Raw genomic sequence first — 22,557 nt, 5'->3', positions numbered from 1 at the left:
GTATTCAGGTTCATTACATTTCTATAGAAACTTCAGAATTAGCTCTAAAATTTTGCTGGAATCACACTAAGTCTTGTAATGGTTAATTTTATGTGTCAACTTGACAGGGCTACATGGTGTCTAGATAATCAGTTAAACATTATTCCTTGAGGTATCTATCTGTCTGTGGTTGATTCTATTTCTCTGGAGAACCAAAGCTAATACAAATCTATAGATCAATTTGTATAGTTCTGACATGCTAACAATATTTAATCTTCTAATTTATACATACGCCATTTCATTTTCTTAGGTTCTCTTTATTGTCTCTCAGCATATTTTACAATTTTCAGGTCTTGAATGTCTTTTTAACAACTAATTCCTAAATACTAAGCAGTTTTTTATGTTACTGAGAATAGAATATTTTAAACTTTAATTTTCAAATTGTTTGATGCAGCAAAATCTTGAAAACAAAATGGAGGTACAGATAAGTAGACTGAAGGCACAGATCAAGAAGATAAAAGAACTGTTTAACAAGGACCTAGAAGAATTAAAGAATAAGCAATCAGCAATGAACAATGCAATAACTGTGATTAAAAATACACTGGAGCAAAGCAACCGTAGAGTAATTGAGGCAGCAGAATGGGTAAGGAATGCATTTTACTTTTGTATATTGATCTTTTAGTCTGTGACCATGGAAAGTTTTTGACTAGTGCAATGAAATAATCAAAGAAGTATTTTTAGAAAGAATAATCAGAAGAATTGCTCACTGCATATTGGTTGGATCCATCCCTATGAAGATTCATGAGCCTTAATCTGATCCAGGACAACAGATCATACTTCTGACCTTGAACAGCTGCCTGGACATTTGTGCTCAGAGTCAAATGTGTTAGCTTTGGGGCCAAAGAATTTGGAAAGATGGTTGCAAACCTATCCATCTCCCTAGCTGGCAAAGCAGCTCAAAGCACATTCTTTACACATGGAAGTGTAGCAGTATCCTCTTGATTTGTGAAGATTAGCTGAACACGGCTATTAAATTACACCCCATGCCAAAGCTTCCTTGCATGTAAATTGATGGGACTTGATGAGTGAATGTTGACTGTTTTTTTGGAGCTCAATTGAATTCTGAAGCTATTAATTTATATACAAATTTCCTATCACTTGCTCATTTTTTCATCCCAACCTTCTACCGCTGGCTCGGAAATCTATTTGAGGTCCTCATAACCTTATATCATTTTCTATTTCTATCTTCATAAATCATTGGGCTGAGTTGGTAGAACTTTCAAAATCCCCTTTACTTCTCTGTTGTAAAAACACTCCAAAACGTTAAGCCTATTATTTTACTAAAGCAAGGAGGTTAATAGAAAGCTTTTAATTTCCTTAGAAAATAGAAGGAGAAAAATAAAAACATCCTCACTTTAACATCCAGTTCTTTATTTCTGTCCGGTGACTCGCCCCCTTATTTTGATAAATATAATAATCCCATGCTTTTCTTCAACATTCTTCACAATTTCAAAATAAATAATATACCACGAATGGAAACAAACCAATGTTAAAACGTATATATTTTTGAACTCTTAACACCTGCAGAGGTTCTGACATGCCTGTTCTCTACCAGTTGAAACATAATTGTTTAAAAAGTGTTTTTTCAGGGTGTCTTTACTGGCTTTACACTGAAAAAAACAAAGTAAGATGTGGATAAGATTTACTGGAGTCTTGAGACAATAGACACTGTACCAAGTATTATTTTATTTTCTGTAAGGGTTTTTTTTGTTTGTTTTTTTGTTTTTTGGTGGGGATCATTTTAAAAGTCTATATAGAATTTGTTACAATTTTGTTTCTGTTTTATGTTTTGGGTTTTTGGCTGTGAGGCATGTGGGATTTTAGGTCCCTGACCAAGGGTTGACCCTGCACCCCTGCACTGGAGGGCCAAGTCTTAACCACCGGACCACCAGGGAAGTCCCTGTACTGTGTTTTATAAAGTGTAGATTTTTAATCTTGACTGATTTGTTCAGTACAGTTCAGATGCTCAGTCACATCTGACTCTTTGCGGCCCCATGGACTGCAGCCCACCAGCCCCAGACTCATTTGTTCGTCACTTGATACAGCTCTGACAGTTGTTACATTTACAGAACTCTTCAACGCTTTCCTCTATGTTATGAACTTATTACATGTAGAACCTGGCTTAAGGAAAGTAGAAAAGCTTTGTCTTTGGTACTCTTGGAAGGTTCTAAGGAGGGACTCACCCCATGCCATCACTTGGTAGTTGAACACGCTAACACTTAGACAGACTGAGTGACTTGGAAAAGTCACACAGCTGGCTGGGGGCTGAGCTTGAATGAGGATCATATCTCCTGATTCTTGAGCAGGATTCTTTATATTACTCCACAGAAGCTTTCATCTTTCTCCTCCACTTTACATCTTAATTTTCCCGGCAGGACCCTCGCATCCTCATCTCGTCCCATCACAGTGTCCTCCTGACTCTGCTCTCCCTCATCGACTCCTTAAATCTTTCAAATCAAAGAGCCCCATCCCATGTCCTCTTCCTAGGGGTCCTACCAGGGCTGAAGGTTGAATCTAGAGAGCTACTGGTGGACTGAGTATGAATGCCTCTTCTGGGCTCAATATATTGTCTTGTGTCATTAAAAATAGTTTTAATGCCTCACTTCATATGAACGAATAATTGTAATATCTCAAACAGTTAAATTTATTGACATCTCACTATGTGCCAGACACTGTGCTTAAGGATTTTAAATAAATTATGTCATGGATATCATGTGCATTATGTCATTATCTCACTTGGGTAATGAATTATAAGGGACAAGCCCACAGAATGATATATTTAGAGACAGGTGGGGTCATCCTACCCCCTTTTTGGTGATATCATTCAGACAGTAGCCTGATGCCCTGGGCATGGGGCCAAAAGGCGAGAGGGGTCTGCCTTCACTTCCAGCTCCTTCTGTCTCTGCCTAGTGAGTCCTCTGTGTTCTCTGCTGAACGTCCAGGCAGTGGAAACTGCTGCCTGGGTGGGATTACCAGAGCTGCTCGTCTAGACAGGATTCCTAGAGCTGGAAGGCTAACATGACTGGGTATTCCAGTGTTCCGAAATGCATTGTTTGCTAATGACTTGGAGAGCAATAGCTGGGTTGCAGGACACCATGTGTAACTTAAGTGGAGGAGAACCTAGAAAAGAGACTCTTGTAGAATTTCTCATGGTTTCTTATGGTTCAGTAAGAGTCGGGGATTTTATATATTGAAAATAACTCATTTAGGGCTTTCAAAACTGCCAGGATGCTCTGTAGAGTCTTATTTGGATCAATTACTAACAGGAACTATTAAACAATGCCCGATCTCCTACTATATGTGAACTTATTTGTTCCCTATCTCTTTATTATCTCATACATCTATCATTGTATTGAAAAAGTATAATATGTAGATGCCTGTAAAACTGCTTCCCTTTGTATCTCTGTGTGTGGTTCCATGGAGTATGACCATTAAGAATAACTCATTAATTGAGTCATTCAACAGGTATACAGTGGACCTGATCATCTGAGCCAGGGAAACTCAAATCACCCACTGGGGCTCAAAGAATGCCAATCATCACCTCACTTTTTGTCAACAATGAGCTAAGCTCATCACTCAGACTGGAAAAGAATAAGGGAGAGGGTCCAAGTGGGTGAGAAATGTATTTAAGTTTGGAGTGTTTTCACTTAGAGGACAAGGTTTTAGCTAGACCAGATCCCAGATTGTGAGATAGATGACCCCAGAAGACATACAGGAAGCCAAAGGAAAGGATCCCTGGCGAAGAGCCTCAACAGTTACATCTATCTGTCTAAACTGGACCATGGTTAGTGACCTTCAAATCTGAATTGTTATCTTAATGCCATAATAATTGAGATGTGATGAAATTCTTTGCTTCATTTGCTGTAATCTTGAGAAATCACAAAATTGTATTTTTAAGAAATAGTAACTTTCATGCTGTTTGTTTCATTTTTCTTAGTTTTTTCTAAGATCCAAGGAAGGCAATGATAAAAGGAGATTTTTTTTCCCCCTCAAATTTGTTCAATATCTTCTTGGGGTCCAGATATAATGAAATATTTCCTTAGAAACTCTTCTCTGTTCTAAACTGGGTGACCTTTTTTTTTTTTTTAAACAAAGGACTTATTTCCTTAAGTTCCCTCCTTGGAACAGCTAGAGAATTTAGGGTGGAGAATTTCCAGTAAGGCAAGCAACTATATGGTCAACAAATGCTTCTCCTTCCTCCTCCATTGCTCATAGCAGACCCCACCAAACAAGCACATTTTCCTATTGAGACTAGATATGTGTAGGTAGTAATATAATTTCTATTCCCCAGAGGAAGAAACAAAAATTTAGAAGTTAAATAGCTTTGTCTCTTTTGACTCTAAAGCTATTATTATCCAGGGAACCACTACTAATTGATCAGAGTTGGCAACTAGTATGAAATGTATTTGCCATCCATGATCTAGTTTACCCTCATTATTTTTCATGAAAGGTGATAAGAGTTGGGATAGTTTGAATAATATAGTTGAAAGTGTCTTGCAAATTTTTAAAGAATGCCAAAGATGTTAACTGTTTTTTTTAATCAAGGACACAAACCCAATTAATATAAGTGCAGTCCCCAACCTTTTTGGTACCAGGGATTGATTTCATGGAGGACATCTGAGATGGGTTGTGGTATCAATCACATGTTAACAGGCTAGGGAAGAGGGAATTATGAAAAATTTGTTTTCAAAAGGGGCATTAGATCTGATCAGGTAGAGGATTAATGATCTGGACAAACAGTGCCTGAGGCTTAACTGGTTACTTTCAGTCATAGAGGAGGCAGGAGCATAATCAAACCGAAGAGGAGGGCATCTCTTCCTTAACTGAGGAGACAGTCTTCCACTGCTTTGTACAGATAGAGCTTGCAGCCATCTTGTGACTATGAAGGGACAGAGCTACATGCCAAGTGTTTGTGAGCAGTCGGGTCAAAAGTCTTGAGCCACACATTTGAAGCCCACTCTGCACAGGGAGTTTGGTATGTGAGATACTATATTTCTTAATTAAGCCATTTCATTTTTTAAATACTTTTTGGGGGGACTGCTCCGCATAGCATGTAGGATCTTAGCTCCCCTACCAGGGACTGAACCCACACCCCTTGCAGTAGAAGCTTGGAGTCTTACCCACTGGACTGCCAGGGAAGTCCTGAAGCCACTTTTAATTATGTTTCTCAAACTTAAAGCCAAATGTACTCTGACTCTAAAGAGTGAGATGGGAGACTACTGGTTCTCACTATAATCTTCTCTGAACCATCTGATTTTTTAAAAGTGTCCTGTAGTTGTACTATTTTGATTTAAAAAAAATTTTTAAAGGTCCTTAGTTTTGTTTTGTTTTTCATAAGGGTTAAAGACAACCAATGTAGATATTAGTCTTTCTTATATGCGTCATAAAAACTGAGAAGAGTTTGGGTATAGTTAAAAAAAACAGTTAATTCTGTTATATGTTTAGACATGATAAATCTTTTAGCTATCACAAGGTAAGCAGTGCTTTAAATGGTTTCATTGTTTCACTTTCTAACCAGTTGTGTGGCATCATACAAATAGGGTATTATAACATCAGAATTTAATAAGTAGTAGTATTGTACTAAAATATGATTAATACATCAGTGAAGCAATGTTCAATGCCCTATAAATAAGAGACTATTTGCAAAAGGAGGGTCATATTCCTGGCAAATGTGTCACAGCTAATGCCTATCAATTGACTAATGTTCATTAGCATTCAACACATTAATAGATTAGCTCTTTGTGGCCACTTCTGTTCTCAATTTATAGTTCTTTGTGGTGTGGTACAGTAGAAATAGCATGTTCTTTGAGGCCAAGCTTGGGCTGAAATCCTAACTTGGAACTTACTAATGTAGCAACTTTGGTCAAGTCACTTGCTGCCTCTAAGCTTCAATTTCTTTATCTAGGCAATAAGGACAGAAAACCAAACTATTTCTTTAGATTTTTGTGTGGAAAGAATTTAGCTGTAAAGAAATTAACAATGTGCCTTCAGATATTAAGTAATCAATACATATTATTATTTTTTCTTTCTTTCCTTTCTTCTGATTTTCTTCATTAGAGCTTCTCAGCACCCTGATGCTCAGAGTACAAGAGGGAACCTAAGTATGACCAGAGTGAACGGATATTCAGAAACATCTACAAGTGTCAGGTAAGTTGATGAGACTGGCCCTCAGAGGCCTATTTACATGGCTCTGTGAGTCTCCTGGGGAAGAAGGCAAGCTTTCTGCCTTTGGGACCAGACACAGCCGAGCACATCTGGGGAGTGCTATGCCTCGGGCAGTTTGGTGGAGGCATGGTGGATCCGCAGGGAGCTGATCAGAGGGAAGGATGATGCACTAAACGTTGACCACAATTTTGTTTTGTTCAGGTTTCCCAATCAACGTCTGAATCCTAGGACATAGAACCTGGAAAAATGCAAAAACAGTTTTCCAATAATTCAGTGAGTCATTTTCAATGACTCATCTGGAGTCGGGCATGCTACTTGGAGATACCTTAAACAACATGCAGTGGGACGATTGAATGCATTCTCTGTTCTCCAAATGCCCCTCTCGCTTCCCCCATGGGACAGCCCTGGCACCATTAGAACTCCGAGAGTTAGTGGTGGGGCTGGTGGAGCTCTGGGGGCCCAACAGACACAGAGGATCAGCAGTGACTGGTCTACTCAGGTGCGGCCAAGTGGAGAAGTAATAGAAGGGTCCACGGCGCACACAGGAGAGGGAGCAGCCGCCTCTCTGAGCAGGAATGAGGGCCTCTGTGTCCAGCTGCACGTGCGAGACAGCGACCTCCAAACTACAACTGTGTGTAAGCTTTAAATTAGTTCATCAATTTTTTGGGCATGAAGATACTCACCGAATGATATTGAGAAATTATTGCAACTCATAATTTAAAAAATTTCTTATGGGGGCATGTTTATCAACATCGTATACCCCTGAAGTTCATTTATTTTTGTGATTGATAAAACAACTGGAAATTCTGAAAGGCAAAGGGTTAAATATTCACATTCCCTAAGTTGAAAGCTAAAAATGAAATGAAGAGTTGTTAATTTGAAGTTGAGGTGTCAGCTCAGGTAGATGATGTAAACAAAGACCCTCAGTCAAGCCTTGGGCAGGTAAGCAGGCTTAGCCCCAAGAAGACTGATCTCAATTCCATTTATTGAGCAATTGCTCTATGCTAAGCTCTGAGCTATGCATTTGAAATAAAAATGTCATTTATACATTTCTATGTGCAACAATAGCCCTCTGGGGTGGGTATAATTATCCCCATACAGATGGGGCTCTGAAGGCTTAAGTGGCTAAAGTCCTTGGTTGTTGAATAAAGCATGGAAATGTAAACCCACGTCTTTCCAGCTATAAACCTGTACTCCAAATCCATATCTAGTGTTTCTCACCTATACCAATGTTGTGTTTGATTGCAGTTAAAGTGTTAGTAACTGAACTCACATCACATCTAGGTCTTTAGACTGGGAAGATTGGCACTATTTGAGAACTTATTATCAGAAATGAAGCATCTCTGGTCTCACCCCAAACCCACTGAATTAGGATCTGCATTTAAACAAGATTGCCAGGCAATTTGTACACATATGAAGTTTTGGGAAGCACGATTCTACTCTATATCCACCTTCTCTGCCCACATACTTTTCAATATATTCACTTGGTATAAAAACACAATAAATCCATTGTCTAAGTCCATCTTACAGCTTTGAAGAAGAAACTAGCTAAAGAAAAATTTATTCCTTTCTCTTTCTGACTGGATTTATATGACATCAGAACAATTGGTTGAAAAGTGCACAATTCAGGCAGACCAATGATCTGATACCACGGTTGCCCAAAGGACTCTTTTAAGAAAAAGTCTGCATTTTAAAAGAAATGACCTCATGCACTGTAGTTGTGTGAATAGCTACAGCCATCATCTTTCTTTAAGACAAGGCCAGAAGGATCACTCCATGCCTCTCTGGCCCTCCACTACCATAACTTAGCTCAGCATGAAGTCAGCCTTGCATCAGCTGGTTTCTGCCTATTTGTCTAAAGAAACAATTCCAAGACAGATCATATTCACAAGAGACTGCATTACCGAAGGCTCCAGAAATGTTAAGCTTTGAATAACGTCTCTACAAAATCCAGAACAAAAGGCTATTCGTTGCTAAACATCTATAGAGTTTATGGTTATTGTGTTAAAAGAAGTAATTTTCTTTTTCATTGTTGTTCCTGGCATCTGGAAACCTAAGAATATCTTATTACCTAAGAACATTGTGAAGGAAAACTTGAGCTAATTTGCTCCTAAAATGACAACCTACCTGACATCTAGGTATGCGCTTTGCAAAAGCCTTCAAAGGTTTTAAAACTATTCCTGGATAAGAGAGAAGGAAACCAATTACCAGAGAATGGTAGTGATAATTAAGACAATGTTATGATTCACGAAGAAATGGCTGGGTTATGAACAGTGAACACTGTGGCATATAAATTACCCAGGAGCAGAGTTTAATGATGTGTTCTTTCTTATTAATTGCTCGTTTGGTGACATGGTCTGTAAAGGTTATTTTTTCAAAGAAACAAAAGTAATCCACTGCCTCATTGCAACCTTGGCAAATTTCACACATTACTAAGTTTTATGACCTTGGAGTGTCTTTAGCTAACCCAGGATTTATCAGCATGAACTGTAATTTGGTTTTATATGTATGTATGATAATCATGAGATATGATTCCATATGGAATTTCCATAACTCTAAATGGCCTTCTATTAAATAGCATAAGTTGAACTTTGTCATTCAGCACACTGATTTTGTTTACTCATTCATGTAAAATGTTCCTATTGTTAATATTATCACTTCTAAATCAAACCCCAAATAAAATGTATATTGTATAGATGGACATATTTTGGACCATGGATTGGGTTTACATGCAGCTGCTGAAGCAGACTGCAGCGAGCCAGATATGATTATCTTGGCCTTCTTCCCAAACAATCCCAATCACAGAGTCTAAATGCCAGATGGAATGGTACAGTGGCCATGATGATGGGATCACAGCTCAATCAATCAGCAAGTATAACTGACATCTATCCAGCTTCACCAGCTGGCGAGTGAGAAAAAGTATTAACATTTACAATAATGTTTCCTAAATTTCAATAGCTCTGCATCCCCTACCCCCACCTGTTCGCATAGATAGTCCAGTTCTTTCAAAAATATTCTCTTCCTTAAATATGTCTGAACCTTTTTAGTGTTAGTTGCCCAGTCGTGTACAACTCTTTGTGATCCCATGGACTATAGTCCACCAGGCTCCTCTGTTTATGGAATTCTCCAGGCAAGAATACTGGAGTGGGAAGCCATTCCCTTCTCCAGGGGATCTTCCCAACCCACGGATCGAACCCAGGTCTCCTGCATTGCAGGCAGATTCTTTACCACCTAAGCCCCCAGGAAAGGGCTTATAGGTGGAGCCTGAAAGCTACCTAGTCCCCATCAGTTTATAGACCTTGAAAAAATCACTTTTCTCCAAGAGCCTTTCAGGGAAGGAGAAGTAGACTGCCCTGCATTGGAGCTGAGTCACTGCTTGCCTCCCAGGGCTTTTGTTCAAGGGACCACCGTTATGCATGATGATCTCTGTTGCTCATTTGTGTTGCACCCACTGCTTGCCAACTTCCTCTGGAGCCCCGAGTTCTGTGTCCTGATGCACCACAGTACGTGCATCTGTTAACTTCCTCTGGGCCACCGATGTCTGCGCCGTCTTCATCTGGGTTTCTGGTAATACTTTCTCCACCAGTAAGAGAACTGACTTCCACTTCCTGAGTCCCACTCTCAGGGAACAGTCTCAGAGCAGAGAAGTTTAGGGCTCTGGCTGACAAATTTCTTCCATTTAAGAAGTCTTCTTCCTCACAGAACACGTTCTCATACTATATGTGAACCAATCCCCCCAACACTCAGAGTCAGATCCCAAGGGGCTCAGAGGATGAGTACTACTGAGGCTTGTGTGTACTTTTCAAAACACAGGGCTTTCTGGTCAAGGTGGAGTGGAGAATGGGATCGGCATCTGAGGCTAACGTGTGGCTTCTCAGTCTCTCCTTCATCAGCTGAAGATGGCTGCGTCTACTCGTCAGAGCCTGACTCACCTAGTCTGTCACGAGGAAGCTGAGTGCAGACACAGTGCTGGGGCGAAGCAGCAGAGTAGGGTAAGGAGGCAAAGAAGTGCCACCTGACGTTATGGAGTGGAGTCTGAGCTCCGACTAAAAAGAACCACCATGCAAGATTCACGACCCAGCCACTTTGTGAGTGTAGTTGGGATCACAGTGGCACTTGCCTCCCAAAGAGAGATCAAGTTATGAGAATTCTGCTCGTCTATGACAGCATTCTTCTAACTGTTCATTCGTTCAACAGATATTTGATAAGTGTCTACAATATGTCACAGACATACATAGTGTGGATGGATGGATAGATAGATAAGTAGGTAGAGTCCATGAAGCAGGTATTATTCTAATCTCCATGGAGTTGGATAGTAAATGAACAGGCACATGAATATACTAACACAGATTTTATTATGGTTGTGAAGGAAAATGACAAGAGATAGTATAACAAGAGAGTTAGGGAAGATCTTGAGGAGAGATAATCATATCATATAAAATTATAATGTATCTTATGTTATTTTGTGCCAGGCTTCCCTGGTGGCCCAGTGGTAAAAAACCCGCCTCCCGATGCAGGAGACATAGATTTGATCCCTGGGTCAGGAAGATTCCCTGGAAAAGGAAGTGGCAACCCGCTTCAGTCTTCTTGCCTGGGAAATCCCATGGACAGAGGAGGCTGGTGGGCTACAGCCCTTGGGGTTGCATAAGAGTCTGACACGACTTAGCAACTAAACAACAACAAATACATATTTACTCACGTAATCCTCTAGGAAACTTTATAAAATAACTACCATATTGCTAATTTTATAGACATGGAAACCTACAGAGATATTCATTAATATCTTATACAACCAGTAAGCAGTGGGTCCTGGATTTGAACCTAGGATTTAGGTTGAGATTGAAAGATAAGTTGAACTTAACCGATGAAGAGTGTGTAGTTTGTCAGACAAAGAATAGCACGTGTGAAGGTCATAATTCCTGGTGCATTTGAAGAAGGGGAAGATGGCCAATCAGTGTAGTAGATAAGAGGACGTTCACAGCACACGAGGTTGGGGAGCTAAACAGATCATGTGGAACTTTTTTCCGTGTTTATGACAGGACACAAAATTATGACATAATTTACTTAGGGCAAAATGAACCTGTTTCAGTGTATATTTCTAATACACATGTATATATATGTATACACTGATATATACGCAGTCATGTAATCACCATGACAATCAAGATATAGAACGGTTGTGTGAATCTCAGAAAATCCTCTATTGCCCCTTTGTAGTCAGCTACCCTTCCTTCCTTTATCACCCACTGATGTGTTTTCTGACCCTAGATTTTGACCTTTATAAGAATGTTATAGAAATGGGGCATATCACAGGTAGTTTTTTGAGTCTGGTTTGTTTCTCTTACTGTAATGCATTTGAGATTCATCACGTTGTGTGTATCAGCACTTTGCTGCTTTTTGTTGCTGGGCAGTATTCCATAGTACCACAGATTAATTTATCCATACAGCAGCTGAAGGATGTCTGTATTGTTTCCAGTTTGGGGTTATTATGAATAATGATACCATAAATATTCATGTGCAAGTTTAATTGTGAGTATAAATTTTCACTTCACATGGGTAAACCCCTGGGAGCAGAATTGCTGGGACATGTGGTAAGTGTATGTTTAACTTTACACGAAACTTTCAAACTGTATTTCAAAATTTCCGTGCCATTCTGCATATCTATAGGAATGCATCAAAGTTCTACTTGCTTCACATCCTTACTCATGTTAGTTATTATCAGTTTTTCTTCTTTAATTTTAGCCATTCTAATGGGTATGTAGTGGTATCTCACTGTGCTTTTAATTTCCATTTCTCTGATCACTAGTGATATTGACATCTTTTCAAGTACTTATTTGATAGTGTCATTCAGATTTTCTACAACTTTATCAATTCTCAGTTTACTTGTTCTACTGATTACTATGAGGAAATCTTGAAGTCTCCAGCTCTGTGGATTTGTCCCTTAGTCTATTTTTTCTTGCCATTCTGTAGGTTAAAACAGTTATAGCCAGACATGGAACAATGGACTGGTTCAAAATTGGAAAAGGAGTAAGCCAAAGCTATATATTTTCACCATGTTTATTTAACTTATATACAGAGTACATCATGTGAAATGCCAGGCTGGATGAATCACAAGCTGGAATCAAGATTGCCAGGAGAAATACCAATAACTTCAGATATGCAGATGATACCACCCTAACGGCAGAAGTAATAGTAGTGAAAGTTGCTCAGTCATGTCTGACTCTTTGCAAGCCCATGGATTGTAGCCCACCAGGCTCCTCTGTCCATGAAATTCTCCAGGCAAGAATGCTGGAGTAGGTTGCCATTTCCTTCTCCAGGGGATCTTCCTGACCCAGGGATCGAAGCCTTGTCTCCTGCATTGCAGGCAGCTTCTTTACCGTATGAGCCTCCAGGGAAGCCCTATGGCAGAAAGCCAAGAGGAATTAAAGAGCTTTTTGATGCAGGTGAAAGAGGAGAGTGAAAAACCTGGCTTAAAACTCAACATTTAAAACAATAAGATCATGGCATCTGGTCCCATCACTTCATGGCAAATAGATTGGGAAAGATGAAAACAGTGACAAACTTTATTTTCTTGGGCTCCAAAATTACTGAGAACAGTGACTGCAGCCATGAAATTAAAAGATGCTTGCTCCTTGGAAGAAAAGCTATGGCAAACACAGACAGCATATTAAAAAGCAGAGACATCACTTTGCTGACAAAGGTCCGTATGGTCAAAGCTATTTTTCCAGTAGTCACGGACAGATATGAGAGTTAGACCATAAACAAGGCCGAGAGCCAAAGAATTGATGCTTTGAAACTGATGATGGAGAAGACTCTTGAGAGTCCCTTGGACTGCAAGGAGATCAAACCAGTCAATCCTGAGGGAATAAACCCTGAATATTCACTGGAAGGACTGATGCTGAAGCTGAAGCTCCAATACTCTGGCCACCTGATCCAAAGAGCCAACTCGTTAGAAAAGACCCTGATGCTAGGAAAAATTGAAGGCAGGAGGAGAAGGAACACCAGAGGATGAGATTGTTGGATGACATCCCTGATTCAATGGACATGAGTTTGAGCAAACTCCTGGAGGTGGTGAAGAACAGGGAAACCTGGCATGCTGCAGTCTTGGAGTCATGAAGAGTCGGACACAACGTAGTGACTGAACAACAACTATTTCTTCTTCTCATTCTGTAAGATTTTACCTCATGTTGTTTGAAGTTTTGTTGTTAGGCATATACATGTTTAGGATTGTTACGTCTTTTTGGCGAATTGATCCTTAAAATACATTATGTAGCACTCTTTCTTTTTTTGGCTGTGCTGGGTCTTCGTTGCTGTGTGGTCTTTCTCTAGTGGCGGTAAGTGAGGGCTACTCTCTAGTTGTGATGGCTGAGCTTCTCCTTGCAGTGGCTTCTTCTGTTGCAGAGCATAGGCTCTAGGGCTTGAGAGCTTCAGTAGTTGCGGCATGTGGGCTTAGTAGCTGCAGCTCTTGGTTTCTAGAACACAGACTCAATAGCTGTGGAACACAAGTTTAGTTGCTCCTTGGCAAGTGGGATCTTCCCAGATCAGGGATCAATTCTTTGTTTCCTGCATTGGGAGGTGGATTCTTTACCACTGAGCGACAAGGGAAATCCCAGTACTCTTCTTTATATTAATATTCTTTGATTTTAAGTCTGTTTTTTTGGTTTGATACTAATGTAGCCACTTCAGTTTCTTTTGAATAGTTTCTGTGTATGTATAGATTTATATGTATTTATTTTTCAACCTTTATTTTCAAGTTACTTAATTTTTTATTTAAAGACAGTATTTTATATAGACAGCAATGGTTTGCTTTTTAATCCAATTTGACAATCTCTGAATTTTAATTGGCACATATAGACTACTTATGCAATTACTAATATACTTGAAACAAAATTGACTATCTTGTCAGTCGATTTTTTTCTTTCAAAACACTAATTTCATTTCTTTGTCAGTTGATTGTTATTTGTTCCGTTTTAGAAATTATTATTTCTCTCATACTATCTTCTTTTGGGTTGAGTATTTTATGATTTGATTTTATGTCCACTAGGGCTTATAATCTTTAATGATATTTTTAGTGGTTGCCCTAGAATTTACAATATAGCACTTTATTTAATCACAGTCTACCTTTGAATAATTCTTTACCACTTCAAGTCTAGCATACAAATGTTACAACTGTGTAGTTCTCATTTCTACCTCCCACCTTGGTTGTACTTTCAGGTACACTACAGTATATTTTGTTTAGACATAATATATAGATACATAATACACGGCCACTGTCTTTGTTTTGAATAGTCCAATATTTTTTAGAATAATGAAAATGAGAAAAAAAATTATATTTAGTTTCATTAATTCTATTTAGCGTACTCTTCATTTCTTCATATTGATTCAAATTTCTGTCTATTGTTGCATTTATTCTGCCTCAAAATTTTCTTTTAACATTTCTTCTACTACAGGTCTTTTGGGAATAAATTATCTCAATTATCATCAGGAAAAAATCTTTATATTTTTGCCTTGTGTATGAAATTGTCTAGATTGTCCTTTTTTCTCACATACTTCTATACTTTAAAGATGCTGCTCCATTGCTTCCTGGCTTGAGTTGTTCTGACAAGAAATTTGCTATAATTTTCATCTTTGTTCCTCTGCATGTAATGTGTGTGTGTGTGTGTGTGTGTGTGTGCGCGCACGCGCGCGCACATGTTTTTGCCTAGTTGGTTATCACTTTGCCTTTGGTTTCTAGAAGCTTGAATATGATGTGTCTATGTGTATCATTTTATTTTTTATTTTAATTTATCCTGCTTGATGGTCTCTGACCAACCTAGATAGCATATTAAAAAGCAGAGACATTACTTTGCCAACAAAAGTCTGTCTAGTCAAGGCTATGTTTTTTCCAGTAGTCATATATGGTTGTGAGAGTTGGACTGTGAACAAAGCTGAGTGCCGAAGAACTGATGCTGTTGAACTGTGGTGTTGGAGAAGACTCTTGCGAGTCCCTTGGACTGCAAGGAGATTCAACCAGTCCATCCTAAAGGAGATCAGTCCTGGGTGTTCATTGGAAAGACTGATGTTGAAGCTGAAACTCCAATACTTGGCCACCTCATGTGTAGAGTTGACTCATTGGAAAAGACCCTGATGCTGAGAAGGATTGGGGGCAGGCAGAGAAGGGGATGACAGAGGATGAGATGGCTGGATGGCATCACCAACTCGATGGACATGAGTTTGGGTAAACTCTGGGAGTTGGTGATGGACAGGGAGGCCTGGCGTGCTGCGGTTCATGGGGTGGCTAAGAGTCGGACACAACTGAGCGACTGAACTGAACTGAACTGATGGTCTCTGAACTTCTTGGATTTGTAGTTTTGTATCTTTCATTGATTTTGGAAACCTCTCAGCCTTTATATCTTCAAATACTTCAGTCTTTCTCTTTCTCTTTTTTTGGGATTCGAAATATATAGACTATTTAATATTATACCATATTTCACTTGCTCTCTGTCTCTCTTTTTTTCTTTCTTTTTTTTCTTTTTGGTTTTTCATGCATCGTAGCTATTGAATACCGTATTCTATTTCTAAAGAATATCTTTTCCCTTTGCGCTTCAGTTTGGTAATTTCTAAAGATCTGTCTTCAGGGTCATTAGACTGATGAGCCTATCAAAGGCAGTCTTCATGCCTGTTACCATTTTTATCATTGTTAGCATTTCCATTTGAGTCTTTCTTATGACTTTCAGTTCTTGGTTGATATTATCCATCTATTCATGATATTGTCTACCTTATATATAGCAGCTTTTATCATGCTAATAATATCTATTTTTATATTTCTATCTGATAGTTTAAACATCTAGATTATATCTGAGTCTGATTCTATTGATGTTTTTGTCTCTTAACAGTGTATTATTTCTTGTTTCCTCGTGTGAATCATAGTTTGTAGTTAAAATCCTGACATCTTATGTAGGACAGTAGAGACTGAGATAAATACTGTTTACTCCTGGAAATGAGCATGCCTCTGCCGGAGTCCTGCTCCAGCTGGTCCAGGGTTCCCTCAGGATGGACAGCGTCGGCGATGCGAATGAGAAGACACAGTGAGTCTCAGTGTTTCCAAGTGTCTCCCAAGTTTATTGTTTTTAAGACAGGTTTTGTATTTTTAGTGGTACATAGAAACAAATGTAAAGTATAGAGTCATACCAATTCAGCTTAATGGGCCAGCAGTTTTGACCCTCATTGAAACCGTTTGCATATCTTTAGTTACAAAAAGCCTCATTTTGTTTACATCATCTTTTGGCCTGGGGGCCTGCTAACATCTTGTGACTCTCCGTTGATAAGGGTTGATCAGTCAGAACACTTTTGTATCAGGCACAGCAGGAAAGAATTCATCAATAGAAAGTTTCAAGGTAAAACCTGTTTTTGGTAATTTATTCTACGCCTTGAGCTTAACAGAAAAGAATGTGGTTCCATAAAGTCATAGAACAGCAAGCTGAAGGTCAGCTCTAAGTAAGAATCATCAGTTAAATCAACAATTGTCTTATTATTTGTATTAAAGCTAAACTTTTATTTATATAAATTTCTAACTATTATGCTTTCATTATATAGGCTAAATACGTTAAGAGTAAAAACATAGTGAGTAAATATAGACTAAGTAACAGTTTCATAAAGCAATATTTCTTATATTTCCTAACAAGCCTTTTTTCCTACGAAGGGCTCTGTGCCCATTGGGGCTTTCTGTGTGAAGGCTCTCAACGCTGTTTTATTATTAAGGAGCAGTCATGCACATTAGCTCCAAAGGCACAGGCTTATTTATTAAACAAACTAATATGCTAGCAAGAGGAGTTTAGATTAAAATACTCTATATACTAGATAATCTAATAGGGTGCCACCGTTCGGGGGCCGTATCAATCAGGGTTCAAGATTGATCTATTTAGGAAGAGATCAGGAAAGGCCTTTTACCTAAGTCACAGAAAATAAGAAGAGGTTTATTAGAAAGATAGATATCATCTTCAAGGTGAGCACTGAGGCAGCCTTCCGAGAATCCCTGAGGCCTGAGTTGCTCTGCTCGTCAGGTCTTCTCCTCATGACTCTGTCATGGGTGGGATTTCGTGAGCTGGCTCCTGGCATGCCTCCTCTTTTTTTAGATATTATGTATCAAGTGTTGAGTCAGTCTTGTCAGAGGTTGAGCTGGGCTTGGGCTTTGCTGTTGTTATGTTTATCCTCAACACCTCACGGATTCTTCTAGAATTACTTTGTGTTTAGGATCCAGTATGGTTTCAGAAGGATTCATCTCAATGTCTCTGTTCTTTTTTAAACTTTTTGTTTTGTATTGGGGTATAACCAATTTTTATCAATGTTGTAATAGTTTCAAGTGAAGTAGGGGACTTGGCCATACATACACATGTATCCATTCTCCTCCAAACCCCCTAAATGTCTCTGTTCTACTTACAACTTTGGACATTAGCTGTGACCCTTAGAAAGTGTTGTTCTCCATGCTCTTGCCCTATACTTAGAAGCAGGCTCTGTTATACGTTATTCAGTGCCTCTGGGCCGGTTTTGGTGACAGGATGAGGGTGTTTTCTGTTGTCCTGGTTTAGCCACCATCTTTGGCAGGTACTGTGTTTTTGGGTCTCAGTAGTGGGGGCTTCTCAGTGACCCTGCCTACCTCAGTGGAAAAGGATGTCTACTGTTCTGGGCTATTTTCCTGCCACTTCCCCAGACATAGAATTTTTTTCTGTATACATTCCCAGCTGCCATGGTTCTTTACCTGTGCTCTGAGGGTGACAAGTTTGCTGTGGAAGTTTAAGACCTTTGTTCCATGGCAGAGATAGGTTAGAACCGTCTGGAGGGGCTTTGTGCTTTTTTGCTGTAACTGTTGTCCCCTTTCCACAAACCTTCACCACAAGGGAGGTTTTCTCCAATCTCTTGCTCTGATCCCACCTCTCATATGAACAGTCAGTGAGGTCTGCGGGGAGAAACCTGCCATCATATCCATAACTACTAGGGGTTCTATACTCTAATGATAGTTCAGGCTTGGCCTTTCACAGTTTGTCAAAAATTTCAATGTGCCAGCTTTTTCATACTAGCATGTGTGGGATTCAGCATCTGGTAATTAAGAGCTCATTCCTCATCCCTCCTTGGAGATAACTGTCTTTTTTTAGATTTCAGGGTAGTTGATTGCCTTATAACTTAAGCTTTTTGATGGGTTCAAGAGAACTATGAATCTAAAGATTATCCAGTTATTTTTTTCTTCTTGGTAAGTGTTGGAGTGACTCTCCAGTTTTCTACATCACAACTGGAAGCCAGAAGCCTTCATATTTTAACTTTTCAGTAATATTAAGAAGCTTCTACTTTATCTCAAAAACAGTAGGGATCCATAGAAGGGTTAAAGCAGAGGATTAGCTAGTCTGGATTTATATTTTTAAAAGATCACATGTTTTATATTTATTGGACATCTGCTACATGTCAGAAGCAGAAGTTTCTAAGATAAAATTTTTAAATAGCAAGAAAAATGCACTCAAAGAGTCCATAATCAAGAATATAAATTTTACTGACTATAACAAATAGTTCTTAAAAAAATGTCAATGCAAATGCTATAAATAAATGTTCAAGCAGAGACCTCTATGAGAATTAGAGGTGGGAGAATTTAATTTTGGCATAGAGAGGTAGAGGTGGTAGATGATAACATTTGAATTGCATCTTGAAATTTAAGTAGGATATGGTTTCAATCTTCATCCCAGTTCCCAAGAAGGGCAGTACTAAAGAATGCTCAAACTACTGGACAGTTGCACTTATTTTGCATGCTAGTAAGGTTATGCTCAAAATCCTTCAAGCTAGGCTTCAGTAGTACTTAAATTGAGAACTTCCAGATGTACAAGTTGGGTTTAGAAAAAGCAGAGGAACCAGAGACTAAATTGCCAATATTCACTGGATCATAGAGATAGCAAGAGAATTCCAGAAAAAATTTCTACTTCTGTTTCACTTACTATGCTAAAGCCTTTGATTGTGTGGATCACAACAAGCTGTGGAAAACTCTTCAAAAGATGGGACAACCAGACCATCTTACCTGTCTCCTGAGAAACCTGTATATGGATCAAGAAGCAACAGTTATAACCTTATGTGGAACAACTGGCTGGTTCAAAATTGGGAAAGGAGTATGACAAAGCTGTATACTGTCACTCTGTTTATTTAATTTATATGCAGAGCACATATCATGTAAAATGCTGGGCTGGATGAGTTACAAGCTGGAATAAAGATTGCTGGGAGAAATATCAACAACCTCAGACGTGCAGATGATACCACTCTGATGGCAGAAAGTGAAGAGGAACTAAAGAATCTCTTGATGAAGGTGAAAGAAAAGAATGAAAAAGCCAGCTTAAAACTCAATATTAAAAAAATTAAAAGCATGGCATCTGGTCCCATCACTTAATGGCAAATAGAAGGGGAAAATGTAGAAGCAGTGACAGATTTCCTCTTCTTGGGCTCTAAAATCACTGCGGATGGTGACTGCAGCCATGAAATTAGAAGATGATTGCTTTTTGGAAGAAAACCTATGACAAACCTAGACAGAATATTAAAAAGCAAATACATCACTTTGCCAGCAAATGTCCATTTAGTCAAGGCTATGGTCTTTCCAGTAGTCATGTATGGATGTGAGAGTTGGATCATGAAGAAGGGTGAGCACCAAAGAATTGATGCTTTCAAACTGTGGTGTTGGAGAAGACTCTTGAGAGTCCCTTGGAGACTCAAGAGGAGATCAAACCAGTTAATGCTAAAGGAAATCAATCCTGAATATTGATTTGAAAGACTGATGCTGAAGTTGAAACTCCAGTACTTTGGTTACCTGATACGAATAGCCAACTCTTTGGAAAAGACCCTGATGCTGGGAAATATTGAAGGCAGGAGAAGAGGATGACAGAGGAGGAGATGATTGGATGGCATCACCGATTCAATGGACATAAACTTGGGCAAACTCTGGGAGATGGTGAGGGACAAGGAAGCCTGGCATGCTGCAGTCCATGGAGTTGCAAAGAGTCAAACATGACTTGGAAAGTGAACAACAATGATTTCAGAGGAAATTTGAGTAAGTAAAATTAATGTCTAAGGTTTTCTTGTAACTTGCTTTCTAAATAACCTTAGTTTAATTTCTTAGCACTTATATCTAGGCAAAAATGAGTTGCTAAGAAAAGAAGGAAAACATTCAGATTTATCAACCAGCTACCACTGCCACCACCAACAACTAATGTTTTTCTTTTTCTATCAAAAATGAGTTCCTTAACCCTAGTTATCTATGAATGATGGCTAGTTTGCCGATAAGGAGCAATAGAAGTAATAATAAAAAAAACAACTTTGGAAGTCTATGAAAGTGTTTCACTTTGATTTCTAAACTGGCTTACTATTAGAATTTCCTTGAATGCTTTTCCAAGGGGAGAACACTGGGCTTGGCCTCGAAAGACTCCGATTCATGCTGTGGAGGAAAGGATTCTCAGTTTTCACTTTTGTCAAGTTTTCAAAGTGAATCTGAAGATGAGCTGGTGTACGGCAAGTGGATTGTCTCCCAGATTTACAATTCTTTTATCTTAGTTTGAGTTCCTTCAGAAGCAGGTCCAAGACAAAAATGTGCTTATAGTTTGTTTATTTGAGAGGTGATTCCAGGAAGCATGAATGAGAATATAGGGAAAATAAAACAGAGAAAGGACAAAAACCAATGAATTGTGATTAAATGAATTTGTTACCACTTTGGTCATATGGGGATCAACCCCACTGAGCACTTTCTGAGAAGCCTATACATATTCCTTTCTGAGAAGGCAGCCTTTGGATAGCCATATTTTGACCTTGTAACTCAGTTTGCTTGCTATGTTTTGACCATTATATCTGTGTTTTCAGGCATAAGCATCTAACCGAAAGGCTACCAGTCTGTAAGATATCTAATGTTCCATGGGATAAAAGATAAACCTTGTTGACTAGATCCTCTCAGAAGAACAAGGCAGCTGATAAGATGCTTGAAACTGTGTGTGATGCCTAGAATTACAGATGACTCCCTAATAAGCAAGTTGGTATACGAGAGAATAGAGATGCCGTTGGAGAGCGATGGAAAGAGTAGGCAGTCCTTAAAACTTTCTAGGGTATTGATGACATCTCTGCTCTTGTTCACATGAGGCCCAATTGAATAAACAGTACCTCTTCTTCTTGAGAGTAAAGTGCCATCATTTTCAGGGGCCCATGCACATATAGCCTTACAGAAAATTTCCCATTCCTTGAAATAAACTGAATAGGTCAAAAGATCCTTGATTTAATTCAGCAAAGTAGCCGTGGGGCTACACATAGCAAACAAGACACAAAACAATCTCAAGATGTCCACAGTTTTTAGAAATCTAAGAGTAGATAATTAGAACTTGGTTGTAATATAACTATAATGGTTAGTTTTAAGTGAGAGCAGTTTTCCTTCATACAACTGTTAACTGTGTGGTCCAAATAGGCTGATTATAAAGACCTTTATGCCTACATGCAGACATTATAGAAAGCAGAGCTTATTTTTGTGGAATTCTTCTAATATATCTCCAAGAACTGTAGCCAATTATATGGATTTCTCTTTATATATGTTTTCTGATTCTTCATATAATCAGTTCAAGGGAAAAAATATTACTGTTTCAGACAGCTGTCCTTTTCACATGGTTGTCCTTTTACCCATGTGAATGAGAAGTACAGTAGCTTGCATTTCTCAGGCTTGGTCTGGTAGTCAGCTTCTCACAACCAGTCATTTATACCCAGGTAATCCGCTGGTCACAGCAGAACTTTGGAACAGACACTTGGCCCACTGCAACCGCCTCAGGCCAAATTCTGTCTTTGGATGAACTTACTGCTTTTGCTGAAGACAACGGGAAAGGCACTCATCCATGCATACAGAAAACCAGGTTTCCCATACCATTTTTGTGGGGGAGGAGGAAGGGGCAAAGAGTTGCCCTCAAGATGCAAGAGCTGTGTAAAATGCACGTTCAGTTGCTCAGTCGTGTCCCATTCTTTGCGACCCCATGGACTGCAGCAGTGGGAAAGAAGAGGGATTTTAATGCTTGAGAGTCTGACCTTTGATTATATTTATTTTAACAAATATTTCTCACTATGTGTTTAGCACCGGGTTTCCCTGGTGGCTGATGCAGGAGCCACAGGTTCAATCCCTGAATCAGGAAGATCCCCTGGAAAAGGAAATGGCAACCCACGCCAGTATTGCAGCCTGGAAAATTCCACGGACAGAGGAGCCTGGCAGACTACATACAGTCCATGGGGTTGCAAAAGAGTTGGACATGACTTAGTGACTAAACAACACCAACAAAAATGTGTTTAGTACTATTCTCAGCAGTAATTCAAGGGTAAAGAAAAATATAA

General features: G+C 39.0%; 1 long non-coding RNA gene across 1 annotated transcript; it reads left to right on the top strand.

Moving 5' to 3' along the window:
- The first annotated feature begins 3,131 nt into the window (after positions 1–3,131).
- Positions 3,132–14,531, top strand: LOC145527430 (uncharacterized). The gene is made up of 5 exons (XR_014069748.1): positions 3,132–3,823; positions 4,808–5,014; positions 6,097–6,186; positions 10,018–10,196; positions 12,150–14,531. It is a non-coding gene; the product is annotated as an uncharacterized LOC145527430 (long non-coding RNA).
- Positions 14,532–22,557: the final 8,026 nt, after the last annotated feature.

Source organism: Giraffa tippelskirchi, chromosome 11, assembly GCF_054371585.1.
Source record: "Giraffa tippelskirchi isolate mGirTip1 chromosome 11, T2T-mGirTip1v1.2.pri, whole genome shotgun sequence".
In the NCBI taxonomy this organism is placed as follows: domain Eukaryota; kingdom Metazoa; phylum Chordata; class Mammalia; order Artiodactyla; family Giraffidae; genus Giraffa; species Giraffa tippelskirchi.
The sequence above is the reverse complement of the archived record's forward strand: the minus strand, read 5'-3'. Positions and strand labels throughout refer to the sequence as shown.